Genomic DNA, 13,940 nt, shown 5'->3' with positions numbered 1-13,940 from the left:
ATTTGTGGTCCAACTGGGTCAGGGAGAGTGACCCTGTGCAGTGGCTTTTTTCTTTTCAGGGACATGTGTGCCCCAGCTCACCAGGGCAGAGTTCCATAGCACTGAGGGGAGGGATTCCACCCCCCACCCCCAACCCCTGGGAGTTAGATCTCCTGTGAAGCACATGTCTGCCTATTCAGTCCCTTCCTCCCTGACCCTCTGGCTGGGCTCCTGCTGGTGTTAAGTTGCCCCAAATACTCAGTCTCTTATTTCACATCGCCAGGCAAAGATCCCACAGCCAAGGTGCCCTTTCGGCTTAGCTTTCCCATTGGCTGCTCACTGACAGATAAGCTCCTAAGAGGAGGCAAGGGGGAGGGAGGAGAGGTGGGTAACACCTGGAGCAGACCCCTTTGTCCTTTTGTCATTCTGCACAAAGCATGGGTGCTACGGCTCCCTGCTATTGTGTTTGATGGGGCAGGTCCTGGGTGGTGGCTCGCTGCCTAGCTTTCATCTTTTATTGGTACAACTGTACATATGCTTAGGCTTTACCTAAGGGTGGAAATTGGAGGCTGAAAGTTTTTAAGTGTCAAGAGACAAGGAAACTCTGTATTCAGTGTGTGGGCTGGAAGAATGCAGGAGCTTCTGAGCCAGGCTCTCTTTCTGCATAATCTGCTATGGCCATGGCCTGCAGACTCCCTGTCCAGACCTTGCAGAGATGTTTCATTCCTTGGGCTGGGTGGAACTGAGACGTGAGTACTGCTCCTAGTCAGGAGGGGGATGAAGCCAGCGGACAAAATGTTCCTGTGCCTGGACGACCAGCCACAGCACAGCCTGGGTCCCTGGGAATTAAGATGAAACCTTTCCTCTTTCTTTAGCCAACCCATATCTTGAGTAACAGATGAGTTACTGCCAGACGAAGTGGTTTTAATTTACCTTTTTGAAGAGATAGATGCACTTAAAATAAAAATGAGCAGGAAGTTTGCACAGTTAGCATTGCCAGTCTCACTGCTGTCGGGAGTGAACATGTGCTCCTGGACTTCCACAACTTCTCTCTTCTCTGTCACTTGCAACCAGAGCAAATCCCTGGAACCTGGTTATAGGGATTGTTATGTTATGTGGAGTTGCTCTATCAGTCAGGAAATTTCCTCAAGAAGAGGTCCTCAACTAGGGCCTCCAAATACAACCCTGTAGGTAGGTGCCAGCATGACAGAACCCAAGAACTGGGCATCTATGTATAAGTTGGTCTTGAGTATCCAGAGACTATTTAAGAATGTGTACAGAAAGGTAGCAATTAAATGTTTGTCTTGGAAAAAGCCTGGCTTCTGCATTCTCCCAGGAGCCCTTGCCTAGGGAAGATGATTAAAAATAGATCTGAGTAGCACTTCCTGCCTGGCAGATGGCTGATAGCAAGTGCTAGGGCTTGCAGCTAGCTGACCTTTCCTTTCTGAAATCTGCTCTGTGTTTCCATGATGCTAATTGAGTCCCTCTCTAGACCTAAGCAAAGAGCTGGCTGCAAAAAAAAAAAAAACAAAAACAAAAAAACCCCAACAAGGTTTGCTGTCCTGGCTGGGCTCAGTTCATGGAGCAACTTGAAAGTGCTGGAATTCGCATGGAAACACCCACTCTGTGGTCCAACTGGCTGGTCCTTGTTTAAAAACTAACAAGTTCTGCTTTCAAATTTGCTGCCCAATGCTGTTAAGGATCCCACACCCTCTCCACCCCCATCAATAAGAAAAAATTAGTGGAAAGGGGAGTGGTAAGAATGTCCTATGTTAGATGTGTACACAATAGACAATGCTTACACTCACTTCAAAACAAAGTAGATGCCCAAAAGAGAGGCAGGGACTTCTTGAGATCTGGCTTTCAGGAGTGGTTCTATCCCCCTCAGCTATCTTTCCTCACTTATAAAACACTGATAATACTTGAGACAGTGCCCTTAGGTGGTATCAAACTATGGAAGACACAAGATATGATTGCAAACATCTAGGGACCACTGCTGGCTTCTCAAGGAGTTATTACCCTCTTCTAGGAAGGGGATGGGGATATATGTAGATGGGTTGTGCTGAGGCTGTGCTAAGTGCTCATGTTTCTTCAAATCTTACTTCCTCTCCAAGGAATGCCCCTGCTAAATCTCCCCCCCCCCCCAAATGATCTCATCTTCTTCAGTTCCATTCATGTTCTCAAAAACTCCTTTAATGTCCATAATGTGTCACAAGGATACACATTGTTTTATACATATTTTGTGTATTTTAGTCCTGTTTTCTAGTTAGCTAGATTATAAGCACCTTCAGGGCAGATCTAGCTTGCTACATTCTTCTTTGTGCCCAGCCAGATCTGGGGCACAGCTGCTCATTAAATATTTGTTGATTTATAATTATGGAGGCACAGTATTCCTCATTAGGATCATATCACAAGATTCTAAGCCATACCCTTACTATTGGACATTTAGATTTCCCCCCAGTTTTTATTTTATTTTATTTTTTAATGTTTTTATTTATTTTTGAGAGAGAGAGACGCAGCACGAGCAGGGAAGAGGCAGAGAGAGAGAGAGAGAGATGCAGAATTTGAAGCAGGCTCTAAGCTCCAAGCTGTCAGCACAGAGCCCAGCGCAGGGCTCGAACTCACAGACTGTGAGATCATGACCTGAGCCAAAGTCAGATGCTTAACTGACTGAGCTAGCCAGGTGCCCCTAGATTTCCCCCCAGTTTTTAAATCATAGACTACATTCATGCGACACAAAACTGTTTTGCCCAGGAGATGATTTTCCAATGCCTGATATCTCACAATGTGTCTGGGGCTTTGGTTTTGGCCAGGGAAGAAGGTTGAGCACCAGAGTATGTGAAAAGGTTTTAAGTTTCTATTTCTTGAGGATGAGAGTCCTAAAATAGGAATTGTCAGATAAGATAGGCCAGCTGATGAACAGAAAAGACTTTTTATGCAGATAAACAGGAAGTTTAAAAACATGAGAGAAGAGGTCTAACTCTGAGTCAGAAATGCTCATTTAATATGTGAGGCGTTTACTCTCTTGAGAAAGTGGATTCACACAATGTTCACCCTCGAAAGAGACCTTACTCAACCCCCTCATTTCACAGATGATGCAACTCCCAGTTCAGAGGATCAGGGATCTGCCCAAGGACATCATGCAGTTGGAGGCAGATGATCTAGCCTTGCCTGACAGGGGCATGAGTGTGTAGGATGGTTGTTGTGACCCAGTGTCGTGTTCTGTTTCTAGAAGGAATACCTAGAATCACCAGTGCCCGGCATTAACACTTTGACCAGCACCCTATCCTCATTTATATGCTCTTGTCTCTTTCGTAAGAGCCCTTTGGCTGTGATTTCTTCAAGCCCACCATGATTGTCTCTTCCCTTGTAACTATTTCTTATAACTCTACTCCTAAACCTAGTCCGTGTGTGTGTGTGTGAACATAGGGATTAAATGTAGATGCATGCTACTGTGCTCACTGGAGGAAAGCCTGACGTTGGACAGAGTTCCTGCCACAGTGGGAAGAACACGTTAGTCTACTTTATAGTGTATGCAACCTGAAGTCCAATTGTTTAAAACCTTGCGCTATGATTATTTCCAGGAGAGCAAAGTGTTGAAGGTATTTAGAGAACAACTAGGATGGAATGAAAAATGAGGTTTAGAAGATAGTGGAAAACTTGGTGAGGGTTAAAACCACACCACATACAGAAATTTGAAGGAACTGGTAGAAGGAAGGGTACTGCCATTTATAGAAAGCCTGTTCTGTGCCAGGCGTTTCACTGTCTGTGAGGTGGGTATTGTTCTGCCATTTGGCAGATGAGGAACATGAGACCAGAGAGGTGAACATATCCAAGAGCACATGGTAAAGAAAGTGCCAGAACTGGGAATTGAATCTAGTTCATACAACTGTATAATTCTTCCATTATACCAGGCTACTAAGCTGGGAGAAGTTCAGCCCATACAAAGAAACCTTGATGCAAGCAAGATTATAGCTTTAAAGATATCACTCCAAGTGTTATTTGGCACCAGAAGATATAAAGATGGAGCATTCTGGGAACTCTCAGGAGATAAGAGTTCAGCTCATATGAGGAATTAGGGACAGGCAGAGTGACTGGCAGTAGAATGGGCTTCCTGGGGAGGTAAAGAGTTCCCTATCCCTGGACAAGGTTTGATAGAAACGTGGGTGACAGCCATGCATCAGATGAGTGGCTGACCTTTGGAGATCCTTCATATCCCAATGGTCTATGAAATTAAAACTGGATACGGTCATGTGTATATTTTGTTTTGTTTTGAGATCTTTTGCTATACCAAAACTGCAATCCACTGCAGGAGATTCCTATAGAATGCTATTAGTTAAGTCTTTCTTTCTCATTCTTTTTTTTTAGCTAACTCCCCAAGCATTTTTCTGGGTTCTCTGCTCTTTCCTTGTTGTGAAGTCCAGGTGCCAAAGAAAGGATTTTAATGGGCCTCTTTGCTTTTAATTATTTGTTCTCACAGCTTATGAAATGAGAATCATTCACTCAGTAGTGAGTGCGGAAGGCTGTTTTCATGTTGGGTTGCAAAGAACATTCCTTTGGTGGTCTTCAGTCAGCCTTAAGCATTGTAGGTTTACACATTTAATTTTACCTATGTACTGAAGAATGGCCAAGTTGTGGTGAAGCAGTTCATCTAGCACAACTCACAGGAAGCTAATTGGTAGACCAGAATTCTGATTTGTTAATTTACAGTGGAACAGATAATCCTGAAAGCTCAGACTATGTGTTATCTTCCTTGAAGGTAAACCCACTTGAGCGAGAGAATTAAATTTAGGCAGTTGCTAAGTAAATATGGAATCAGAGCAGAGGAAGTTGAGTAGCCTAAGAGATTTTCATCAATTCTGACAACTTGATCCATCCTTCTTCATCAAAGAGACAGATTTTCCAGGTGAACACACTCTAGAAAAATCTTGGGACTTGGAATCAAAAGCTGTAGATTTATGTTCTGACCTTGACTTACAAGCTTTGTGAAACTGGGAAAGTCACTTGAACAGCCCTGGGTTTCAGTTTCCTCTGCTGTTTTACAGATTGAATTAGTTAATGTGTGTGAAAGTGCTTTGTGCATTCTGATGTCAGTATTAGTCTAATTCTGTTAGGCTCCTTTCTTTTAGTGAGTCACCTGGACAACACCCTTGTTATCCCATCTTCATTCTCCCTTAGACTTTGGAACCAGACTCCCTGGTCTCTGTCATCTATTTGTTGTTTGACCATGGACTTAATTTTCTCATCTGTAAAATGGGGACAACGATTGTACCTACTTCATCAGATCAGTAGCAGATTAAGTTACTTGGTTTATGTAAAACAATTTAAATCTTGCCTGGCATATGGTAAGCACTATATACATAGTAAGCACTGTATACAACTGTACTGTTATTATTTCACGATTTCCAATTGAATGAGCCTGCTTAATTTCTTCTATAAACTCTCCAATTTCACTACAGTGATTGCTTGTTAGAAAAGGTTTTTAGAGCACCCCCACCATAGTGTGTGGCTTCAGTTTCTGAAGCCTTTTCTGGTCTTTTTGCCTGGATTGGTTGCAGGGGAAGACTTACCTTGAGAGTCTGAGGTTTTACCCACTGACATCAGATATCTTTTGTAGTGTGAGGACATTTCATTTTCTGGTGTCTAGTTGGCTTTGGAAACAGAAGTATAGATTGAAACATAAATCCAAAAATTGGTATTTGTCCTTCCTAGGTATATTAACTTGCATTATCATCTTCTTCTTCTGCTTTTAATGTTTGTTTATTTTTGAGAGATGGAGACAGAGCATGAGCGGGGAAGGGGCAGAGAGAGAGAGAGAGACACAGAATCCGAAGCAGGCTTCAGGCTCCGAGCTGTCAGCACAGAGCCCAACGCGGGGCTCAAACTGACAAACCACGAGATCATGACCTGAGCCAAAGTCGGATGCTCAACCGACTGAGCCACCCAGGCACCCCCAACTTGCATTATCTTCTTAATTTTAGCAGCTCATAGTGAATTATTTTCAGAGACCTGATGGTTTTGAGAGAAATTTAAGTTCCATTATTTCAGCCCCCTTAAAAGTTTTAGTTTTATATTTGAAGTGAACTGCAGAGGCCCCAGTATTAATGACTGCCTGCTATTACATTCTGATTCCACTACCTCTAGTCTCTTAACTCAGAGGTCAGTCTCCCCAAACAGACCTAGTGAGGGTGACGTGTCCAGCTTTCTTCTGTAGAGAATGGAGTTTGTCTGATTATGGGAATCCCCTGCTCTTTGTCTTTCTGAAGAATGCATGTTTTCTGTGACTTCTCTATGGAGAGCAAGGAGCCAATGCAGGATGTTGAGAGCTGGCGGCATCTGTTTTCCCACTGGCTGCATGTTTATATTGGCATCTACTGTCCTAACCCTTTGCCACAAACTAGGGAGTCTTATCTGCTCTTGGTTCAACAAAGAACAGCCCCACGGCCCCAAACCACATCTGAGGCCCTTAGAACAACTTGGAGAGGTGTGGGAGAGGAGCTGTGGGGGTCTGTGGCTGTAGGGGGTTTGGTAGAGAGTCTGGGGAAGCACTGGTGAGACAGCCCAGCTCTTCCAGACTGGTCCAGCAAATCCCGTTTTACATCCAGAAGGCCTGTGGTGGTGTGAAAGGAAACAAACATTTATTAAATGCTGTTTCATGAGCCAGGCACTGTGCTTTACGTACAGGCATTCATTTAATACAACATCCTTTTGGAATAGGGCGTTGTGTTTCTCCCTTTTGTGGATGGGGCCCTGAGGCTCAGAATGACTTGCTCAAGGTTACACAGCTTGCTCCCAAGCCTGCATCCTTTCCACTGAACATCAGGCAGACATGACACCATGAGGGAGCTGACTTTGCAGGCTCTTTATGCCATTCTGTTTCCATTCCATTTCTCTATTCTAGGTCCATCCCTAAAAGCAGTCTGTTTCATATAGGCCAACAGGAAGGTGAATGTAAATGGTCTGATCGTTAAATGACTTAGATCCCAGAATATCCCCCGTTAAGCAATAAAACGTGGCGCCCAGACCGCTCAGCACCTTTTGTGTCTGCCATTCGTTGCTTGCATCATTTGCATCATGTATGCTCCCATGCCCTTGGAATTTTATGACTCCACACAGCAGATATTTCCTCCTTTAGAGCCAGTCCTTTCCCAACCCCTCCCTCCATCTGTTTAGGGAATGTGAGAGTGAACGGAGACCTACAAAACTTAGAGCCAGGGGAGGAGGCCTGTAGGAGGCCATGCTTCTGCCCCTAGTCAGTGCACATGACTTTCTACCCCATGTCAACGTTTCTAGACAGATATGTGAAAGCTTTTGGTAAACGATAAACACATATAAATGGCTTTGTTCTTTCCTCATCTTTCCTAGTGACCTGTGTCCTAGTGTTGAAATCATACAGAGTCAGGAAATTCTTCCCTTATAATTAACCCAAGTCTCTCTTATTTCCATCTATGTCCATTTCCTTGTCTGTTTCTTTCAGAGAAAATGGAAGAAATCCCCTTTAATCTTCTTCCCTCTTAGCTAAACTCTCCTAATCTCTTTAAGTTGCACTTGGGTTCTAATTCTGGAAGTTTTCATCATTTTCATTATTCTTTATTATGTGCTTTCTCCATGTGCTTCCTCAAGAGTGAAATCCAAACAGGACCCAGTATTATTCGCCATGGGTTTCAGCTCTTTGGAATGGAGCCTATGGCTTACCCTGACCCTAAATGGTAAGCTCCACTGGGCTTGACAATGGATGGAAAAAGAATGAGAGAGGAGAAAAGACTGACCTGGCCTTCCCCAGCAGAGTGTCAGACCTGCCGAGGTGGGATGTTTAACCAACACCCCAAGGGCAGGGGGTTTGCTAACCCTCCTTTGTATCTCTACCTAATACTTCTGCTACCTTCTTGCTGAGACAGTATATAGTGTGGTATATAGTGCCTTCAGCAAATACGTGGAGACAGAGGGTAGATTTGTGGTTGTCAGGGTTGGGGCAGGGGACATGGAAGTTGACTGGTACAATATGAGATTTCTTTTTGGAGTGTGGAAATGTTCTGGAATTAGATAGTGGTGACGATTGCACAACCTTATGAATATATCAAGAGCCACTGAATCATATAAAAAGGATGACTTTTATGGTAATGTGAATTATATTTCAGTTAAAATGAACTCAACTTTATGTTTGTACTAATAAGTTCTTTTATAGCTATATAATAAAAATAAATTGTAACAGCAACAACGAAATATATATAAAGCCTTGAAGTTTATGGAGAACTTTTTTTCATACACAGTATCATTTATTTCTCATAGAAAGCTGGTGTGAGTGTGAATACGATTTTATTGTGCCCATTTTACAGATTAGGAAATCTGGTCTCAGAGTAGTTAATTGGCTTGCTCAAGTTAGTGGCTGTAGCTGGTACATGGCAAAGCCAGGGTTCAAACTCTAGCACTCTACTTCTTTGAAGCCCATGTAATTCGCACTGCCTGTGGATGGTAGGATGGAGAAGCAAGCGCTAAGTGCTTTAAAGAATTCACAGAACATGACTGGAAAGGATCATGGGGAGCTTCAGTCTTATCCCTCCATTTTTATGGAGACATTGAGTTGCAAAGAGTGGAACATTTGCCTTTTGTCATAATAGAGAAAGGGGGAGATCATAGTTACCAAAGAAAAGGATTTTCTAAACACAAGTAGATTAGAATCGGCCTTTTCATCTCTCTTTTCTAGGCTTCTGAACAGGCCAAAGAGGAAAGATAGAGAACTGAACTTCCTTTTACTCTGGACTTCATTTACCTTGTTTTACTTATTATCCTCAGAACCCTTATGAAATAGGCATTGTTTCCATCCACTGATGTAAAAGATGTGGAAGTTGAGAGAGGCTGAATAATTCTCCCAAGGTCAAGTAGCTAATAAGTTGTAGTTGTAAAACCAAGATTTGATCCTGATTTTCTGATGCCAGGACTAGATCCTCTTACGAATGCACATTTGCTCCTCACTCCCAGATATTGCAGTTGGGTGGACATCTGTGTCCTTCATCTCCTGAGACAACACATGCTCAGTTGAAAACGGTTGGCCTTCCCAGTGAGAGAAGAGGGCCTATGTTGGAGAGGCTCTGCTTCATGCTAGGAGGACTTCATGCTTGAGTCTGCTCAAGCATGAGGACTTGTGCCTGTACCAAGGGGAAGGAACCCACATGTTTGCTCTTTTGCCATTCCTGCTCCCCCTCCAAAAGTATTCATTTTCAATGGTCCTCGTACTTTTGGAAGGAATTGCTGCCTTCCAGACTTTCAAAGGGGCCAGAAATCAGTGGTTATGGATACTAAACAGGAAACTCAAAGCGCTTTCCGTTCCTTTGAGCTGGCTGGAAGGGCTGGGCCTAGAACTATTACTTTCCTTTAAAGGACAGAAGAAAAGCGTTGTGTAATTTAAACACACACACACACACACACACACGCGCGCGCACACACACCACCACCACCACCACCACCACCACCACCACGAACAACAACAACAACAACAACAACAACAACAACAACAACAACAGAAAACCTTTCCTGGAGTCCTGAACACCAGCCTTGGTTGATACACAACATGGAAAAGAGCTGTCTTGTTGCCTAGCAGTAATGACAGCAAACAAATGTGTCTGACAGTCTGTTTGGGATCTCCTGGGCTGAAATTCTGTTTGCTTCATTCTAATTGCTTCCTTAACTTCCTTTCAGTCTCCCCACCTTTGGTACCACCCTCCCTCAAGAGAGTGCCAGGCTGTGCCTGGTTATGCCAGGCTGGGCTGGGCCCCACAGGATACAGTGACCCAGCCGGGGCTATTCTTGTCTCTGTCTATTTGCAAGATGCCTGTTGTTCTCAATGGCTGTTTTTCCCATCATAAATGTTGACTTGGCAGAGGCCCAGAGTGGAAGCCATGGTAGAAGAGCTTCCCAAGTCTTGCCCCAGGAAATTCAGCTGGTCCTGAGTACCAGGCTGAGGAAACAGGTGCGCAGTTATTCAAGGGGTACCTGAGTAGATATTGCCTCCAAGACAGCTCATTGCAGAGTGTGGGCCTCTGCAAGCTGACTTTCGTAGAACAGGCCTGGAGGAACCAGAATGGCCCTGAGAGGCACCTCTGGGCCTGGCTGTCATTCTTTTCTATGCCCTGTGTCCTCTCCCACCCCTACTCTCTAGGGCTTCTAAGCTATGCCAGGCTAGAGGAAATTAGTCGTAGGTCCTGCCCTGAAGTAGACAGAAACCCCCGGAGCAGCGGTCTCCAAACTTTAAAAAAAGTTTTTTTTAATGTTTATTTATTTTTGAGAGAGAGAGAGAGAGAGAGAGAGAGAGAGACACAGAATGCAAGCAGGGGAGGGGCAGAGAGCGAGGAGACAGAATTCGAAGCAGGCTCCAGACTCCGAGCTGTCAGCATAGAGCCCGACGCGGGGGGCTCGAACCCACAAACAGTGAGATCATGACCTGACCCAAAGTCAGACGCTTAACCGACTGAGCCACCCAGGCACCCCCAAAACTTTAAAAATCACATACCACTATTAGTAAGATGTTTGAGTATATACTCCTAATATATGGATATTTAGCTTATAAGTGGTATCATGTACTTCTATGTAATATATACATTAGAAACATATATTCAAAGACATTTTAAATAATTAATATAATTTAAAAGGAAGAAAAAACAATTACAAATATGTTTTCAAATCTTATTTATTGAAGGTATGGTTTAACATGCTCTTTTTTAAAAAAAATTACCGTTAATCACTTTCTGATACAGTTAATTCTAAGGTATGTCTTAATGAGAGTATATTTCAGTGCTTCAGTTAAACAATTTCCCTTGTCAAAAAGTCCCTTACAAAGAAAGGTAGGTTCAAATGCAACATGAGCATGTCTGTGCTTATGAAAATCATGATTCCTGCAATCCAACCTATTTTATCCAATCACACAAAGGTTTTTGCTGAACTTCGTGCTTGCTCTTGCAAACTTGCAGAAAAATATTTTTTAACAAGGCTTCAAACCCCTCTGAGACTCTTTGTTTGGAATACTTTTAAGTAGAGTATTAGGAAATTGTTTATAATTCCTAATTGTACAAATATAGAAACACAGTGTAGGGGCGCCTGGGTGGCTCAGTCGGTTAAGCGTCCGACTTCGGCTCAGGTCATGATCTCACAGTTCGTGGGTTTGAGCCCCGCGTTGGGCTCTGTGCTGACAGCTCGGAGCCTGGAGCCTGTTTCAGTTTCTGTGTCTCCCTCTCTCTCTCTGCCCCTCCCCTGTTCATGCTCTGTCTCTGTCTCAAAAATAAATAAACACTAAAAAAAGAAACAGTGTACAGATGGGAGATTTCAGAGACGACTTACTTTTATTGGCTTAATTTTTTTTTTTTTAATTTTGCAAAGTAAAGTTCACTCTTTGGTATAGAGTCTTATGACTTTTGACAAATATATGGTCTTGTAACCCCCATAATGAAGATCACAATTCCATCTCCCATGTTACTCCTTATAGTGAAACTCTCCCTTTACCCATAACCTTTGGCAACCACTGATCTTAGTCTGATACATTTCAAATTCATCCATGTTGTTATGTGTATCAACAGGTTGTCCCCTTTTATTAAAGACTACTATTAAATGGGAGGTATCAGTTTATCCATTCACCAACTGAGAGACATTTAGGTTGTTTCCAGTTTGGGACAATTATGAATAAAGCTGCTCTGAAAAAATTCTCCTCCAGGTTTTTACATGAACATAGATTTTCAATTAACCTGGGTAAATGAAACCACAAAATTCTTGTCCACAGTGGCTATGCTGTTTTGCAATGGATAAAAGACTTCCAGTTGCTACACATTCTTTTTTTTTTTTTTTTTTTTGGATGTTTATTTATTTTTGAAGGAGAGAGAGACGGAGTGTGAGCAGATGAGGGGCAGAAAGAGAGGGAAACACAGAATCTGAAGCAGGTTCCAGGCTCTGAGCTGTCAGCACAGACACGGGGCTTGAACCCACCCACAAAAGTAAGATCATGACCTGAGCTGAAGTCAGCCTCTTAACCAACTGGGCCACACAGGCGCCCCTACACATTTTTGACAGCACTTGTTTTTGTCAGCTTAAAAAGTTTTAACCATTCTAATAGGTGTGTGGTGATTTCTCATTGTATTTTTAATTTGCACTTTCCCCAATGACTAATGATGCTGAGCATCTTTTCATGTGACTGTTTGCTATCTGTTTATTTTGGGGGAATTCTGTTCAGATCTTTTGCTCATTTTATATTTTATTTAAAAAATTAAAAAAAATTTTTTTAAATGTTTATTTTTGGGAGACAGAGTGGGGGAGGGGCAGAAACAGATGGAGACACAGAATCTGAAGCAGGCTCCAAGCTCTGAGCTGTCAACACAGAGCCTGACGTGGGGCTTGAACCCACGAAGCATGGGATCATAACCTGGGCCGAAGTCGGACGTTCAACCAACTGAGCCACCCATGCGCCCCTTATTTAAAATTTTTAAAACGTTTAATATTTTTGACTAGGTACAGTATACTTTATTGATGATATATGATAAAGTAGGGCTCTCCAAGTCCCTCCCCTTTTTCAGAGGGTCTGGGATGGAAACTGGAAGTCAGGAGATTCTCAAGTGTGTTGGGGGATGAGTTGGGGCAAGGACTCCTCAGCAGCTGGGGGCCTCTCTCCACTTCTTCCTCTTGCTGGGTCTGGTGGTCCAGTGGGCTCTTACTCCTTGGAGGCCTTGTGGACCATAAGGCCCACCATCTGGTGGCTATAGCCAAATTCATTTTCATACCAGGAAATGAGATTGACACAGTGGTCATTAAGGGAAATGCCAGCCCCAGCATCAAAGATGGAAGGGTGGGTGTCACTGTTAAAGTTTCAGGAGACAACCTGTTCCTCACTGTAACCCAGAATACCCTTGAGGGAGCCCTCTGATGCCTGCTTTACCACCTTCTTGATGTCATCATATTTGGCAGCTTGCACCAGGTAGCAGGTCAGATCCATTATTGACATGTTGTAAGTGGGGATAGGAAGTCCATGCCAGTGAGCTTCTCGTTTAGCATAAGGATGACCTTGCCTACAGCCTTGGCAGTACCACTGGAAGCAAAGATGATGTTCTGGGCAACCTTTTGGCCATCACGCCACTGCTTCCCAGAGGGGCTGTCCATAGTTTTCTGGTTGGAAGTGATGGCATGGACTGGTCATGAGTCCCTCCACAATGCCAAAGTTGTCATGGATGACCTTGGCCAGAGAGGCCAAGCCTTTGGTGGTGCAGGGGGCATTGCTGACAAGGTTGAGGGAGTTGTCATACTTCTTATGGTTCATATCCATCAGACATGGGGCATTAGCAGAAGGGGCAGAGATGATGACCCTCTTGGCCCCAGCCTTCTTCATGGTGGTGAAGACCCCAGTGGACTCCACAACATACTCAGCATCAGCATCACCATATTTGATACTGGCTGGGTCTTGCTCCTGGAAGATGGAGATGGGCTTTCCATTCATGACAAGTTTCCTATTCTCAGTTTTGACTGTGCCAGGGAATTTGCCATGGGTGGAATCATACTAGAACATGTAGACCATGTAGTCGAGATCAATGAAAGGGGCATTGATGGTGACAGTATCCACTTTGCCAGAGGTAAAAGCAGCCCTGGTGACCAGGCACCCAATATGGCCAAATCTATGTATTCCAGCCTTCACCATCCTGTCTCGAATGTTGCTGGCACTGTACCAGAAGATGCCAATGTCTGGTACATTGGGGAGAATGGGGAGAAGCAGAGAGTTTCTTTTGCTCATTAAAAAAAAAATTGACATTCATTTTTGAGAGACAGAGAGAGAGAGAGAGAGAGAGAGAGAGAAACAGAAACAGAGCATGAGCGGGGGAGGGGCAGAGAGTGAGGGAGACACAGGATCTGAAGCAAGCTCTAGTCTCTGAGCTGTCAGCACAGAGCCCGACAAAGAGCTTGAACTCACTAACTGTGAGATCATGACCTGAGCC

General features: G+C 43.7%; 1 protein-coding gene and 1 pseudogene across 4 annotated transcripts in view; both read left to right on the top strand.

The window, feature by feature from the left end:
* Window positions 1–13,940, top strand: part of YPEL2 (yippee like 2) — a 99,245-nt gene that overhangs the window by 37,149 nt on the left and 48,156 nt on the right. The window lies entirely within an intron of this gene.
* LOC132688556 (glyceraldehyde-3-phosphate dehydrogenase-like) overlaps window positions 12,294–13,940 on the top strand; it is a 138,860-nt pseudogene continuing 137,213 nt past the window's right edge. Inside the window, exon 1 of the transcript XR_014136076.1 lies at window positions 12,294–13,528. The product of XR_014136076.1 is annotated as a glyceraldehyde-3-phosphate dehydrogenase-like (transcript). The remainder of the gene's footprint in view (window positions 13,529–13,940) is intronic.

This window comes from Panthera onca, chromosome E1 (genome assembly GCF_046562875.1).
Source record: "Panthera onca isolate mPanOnc1 chromosome E1, mPanOnc1 haplotype 2, whole genome shotgun sequence".
NCBI lineage: Eukaryota > Metazoa > Chordata > Mammalia > Carnivora > Felidae > Panthera > Panthera onca.
The sequence above is the reverse complement of the archived record's forward strand: the minus strand, read 5'-3'. Positions and strand labels throughout refer to the sequence as shown.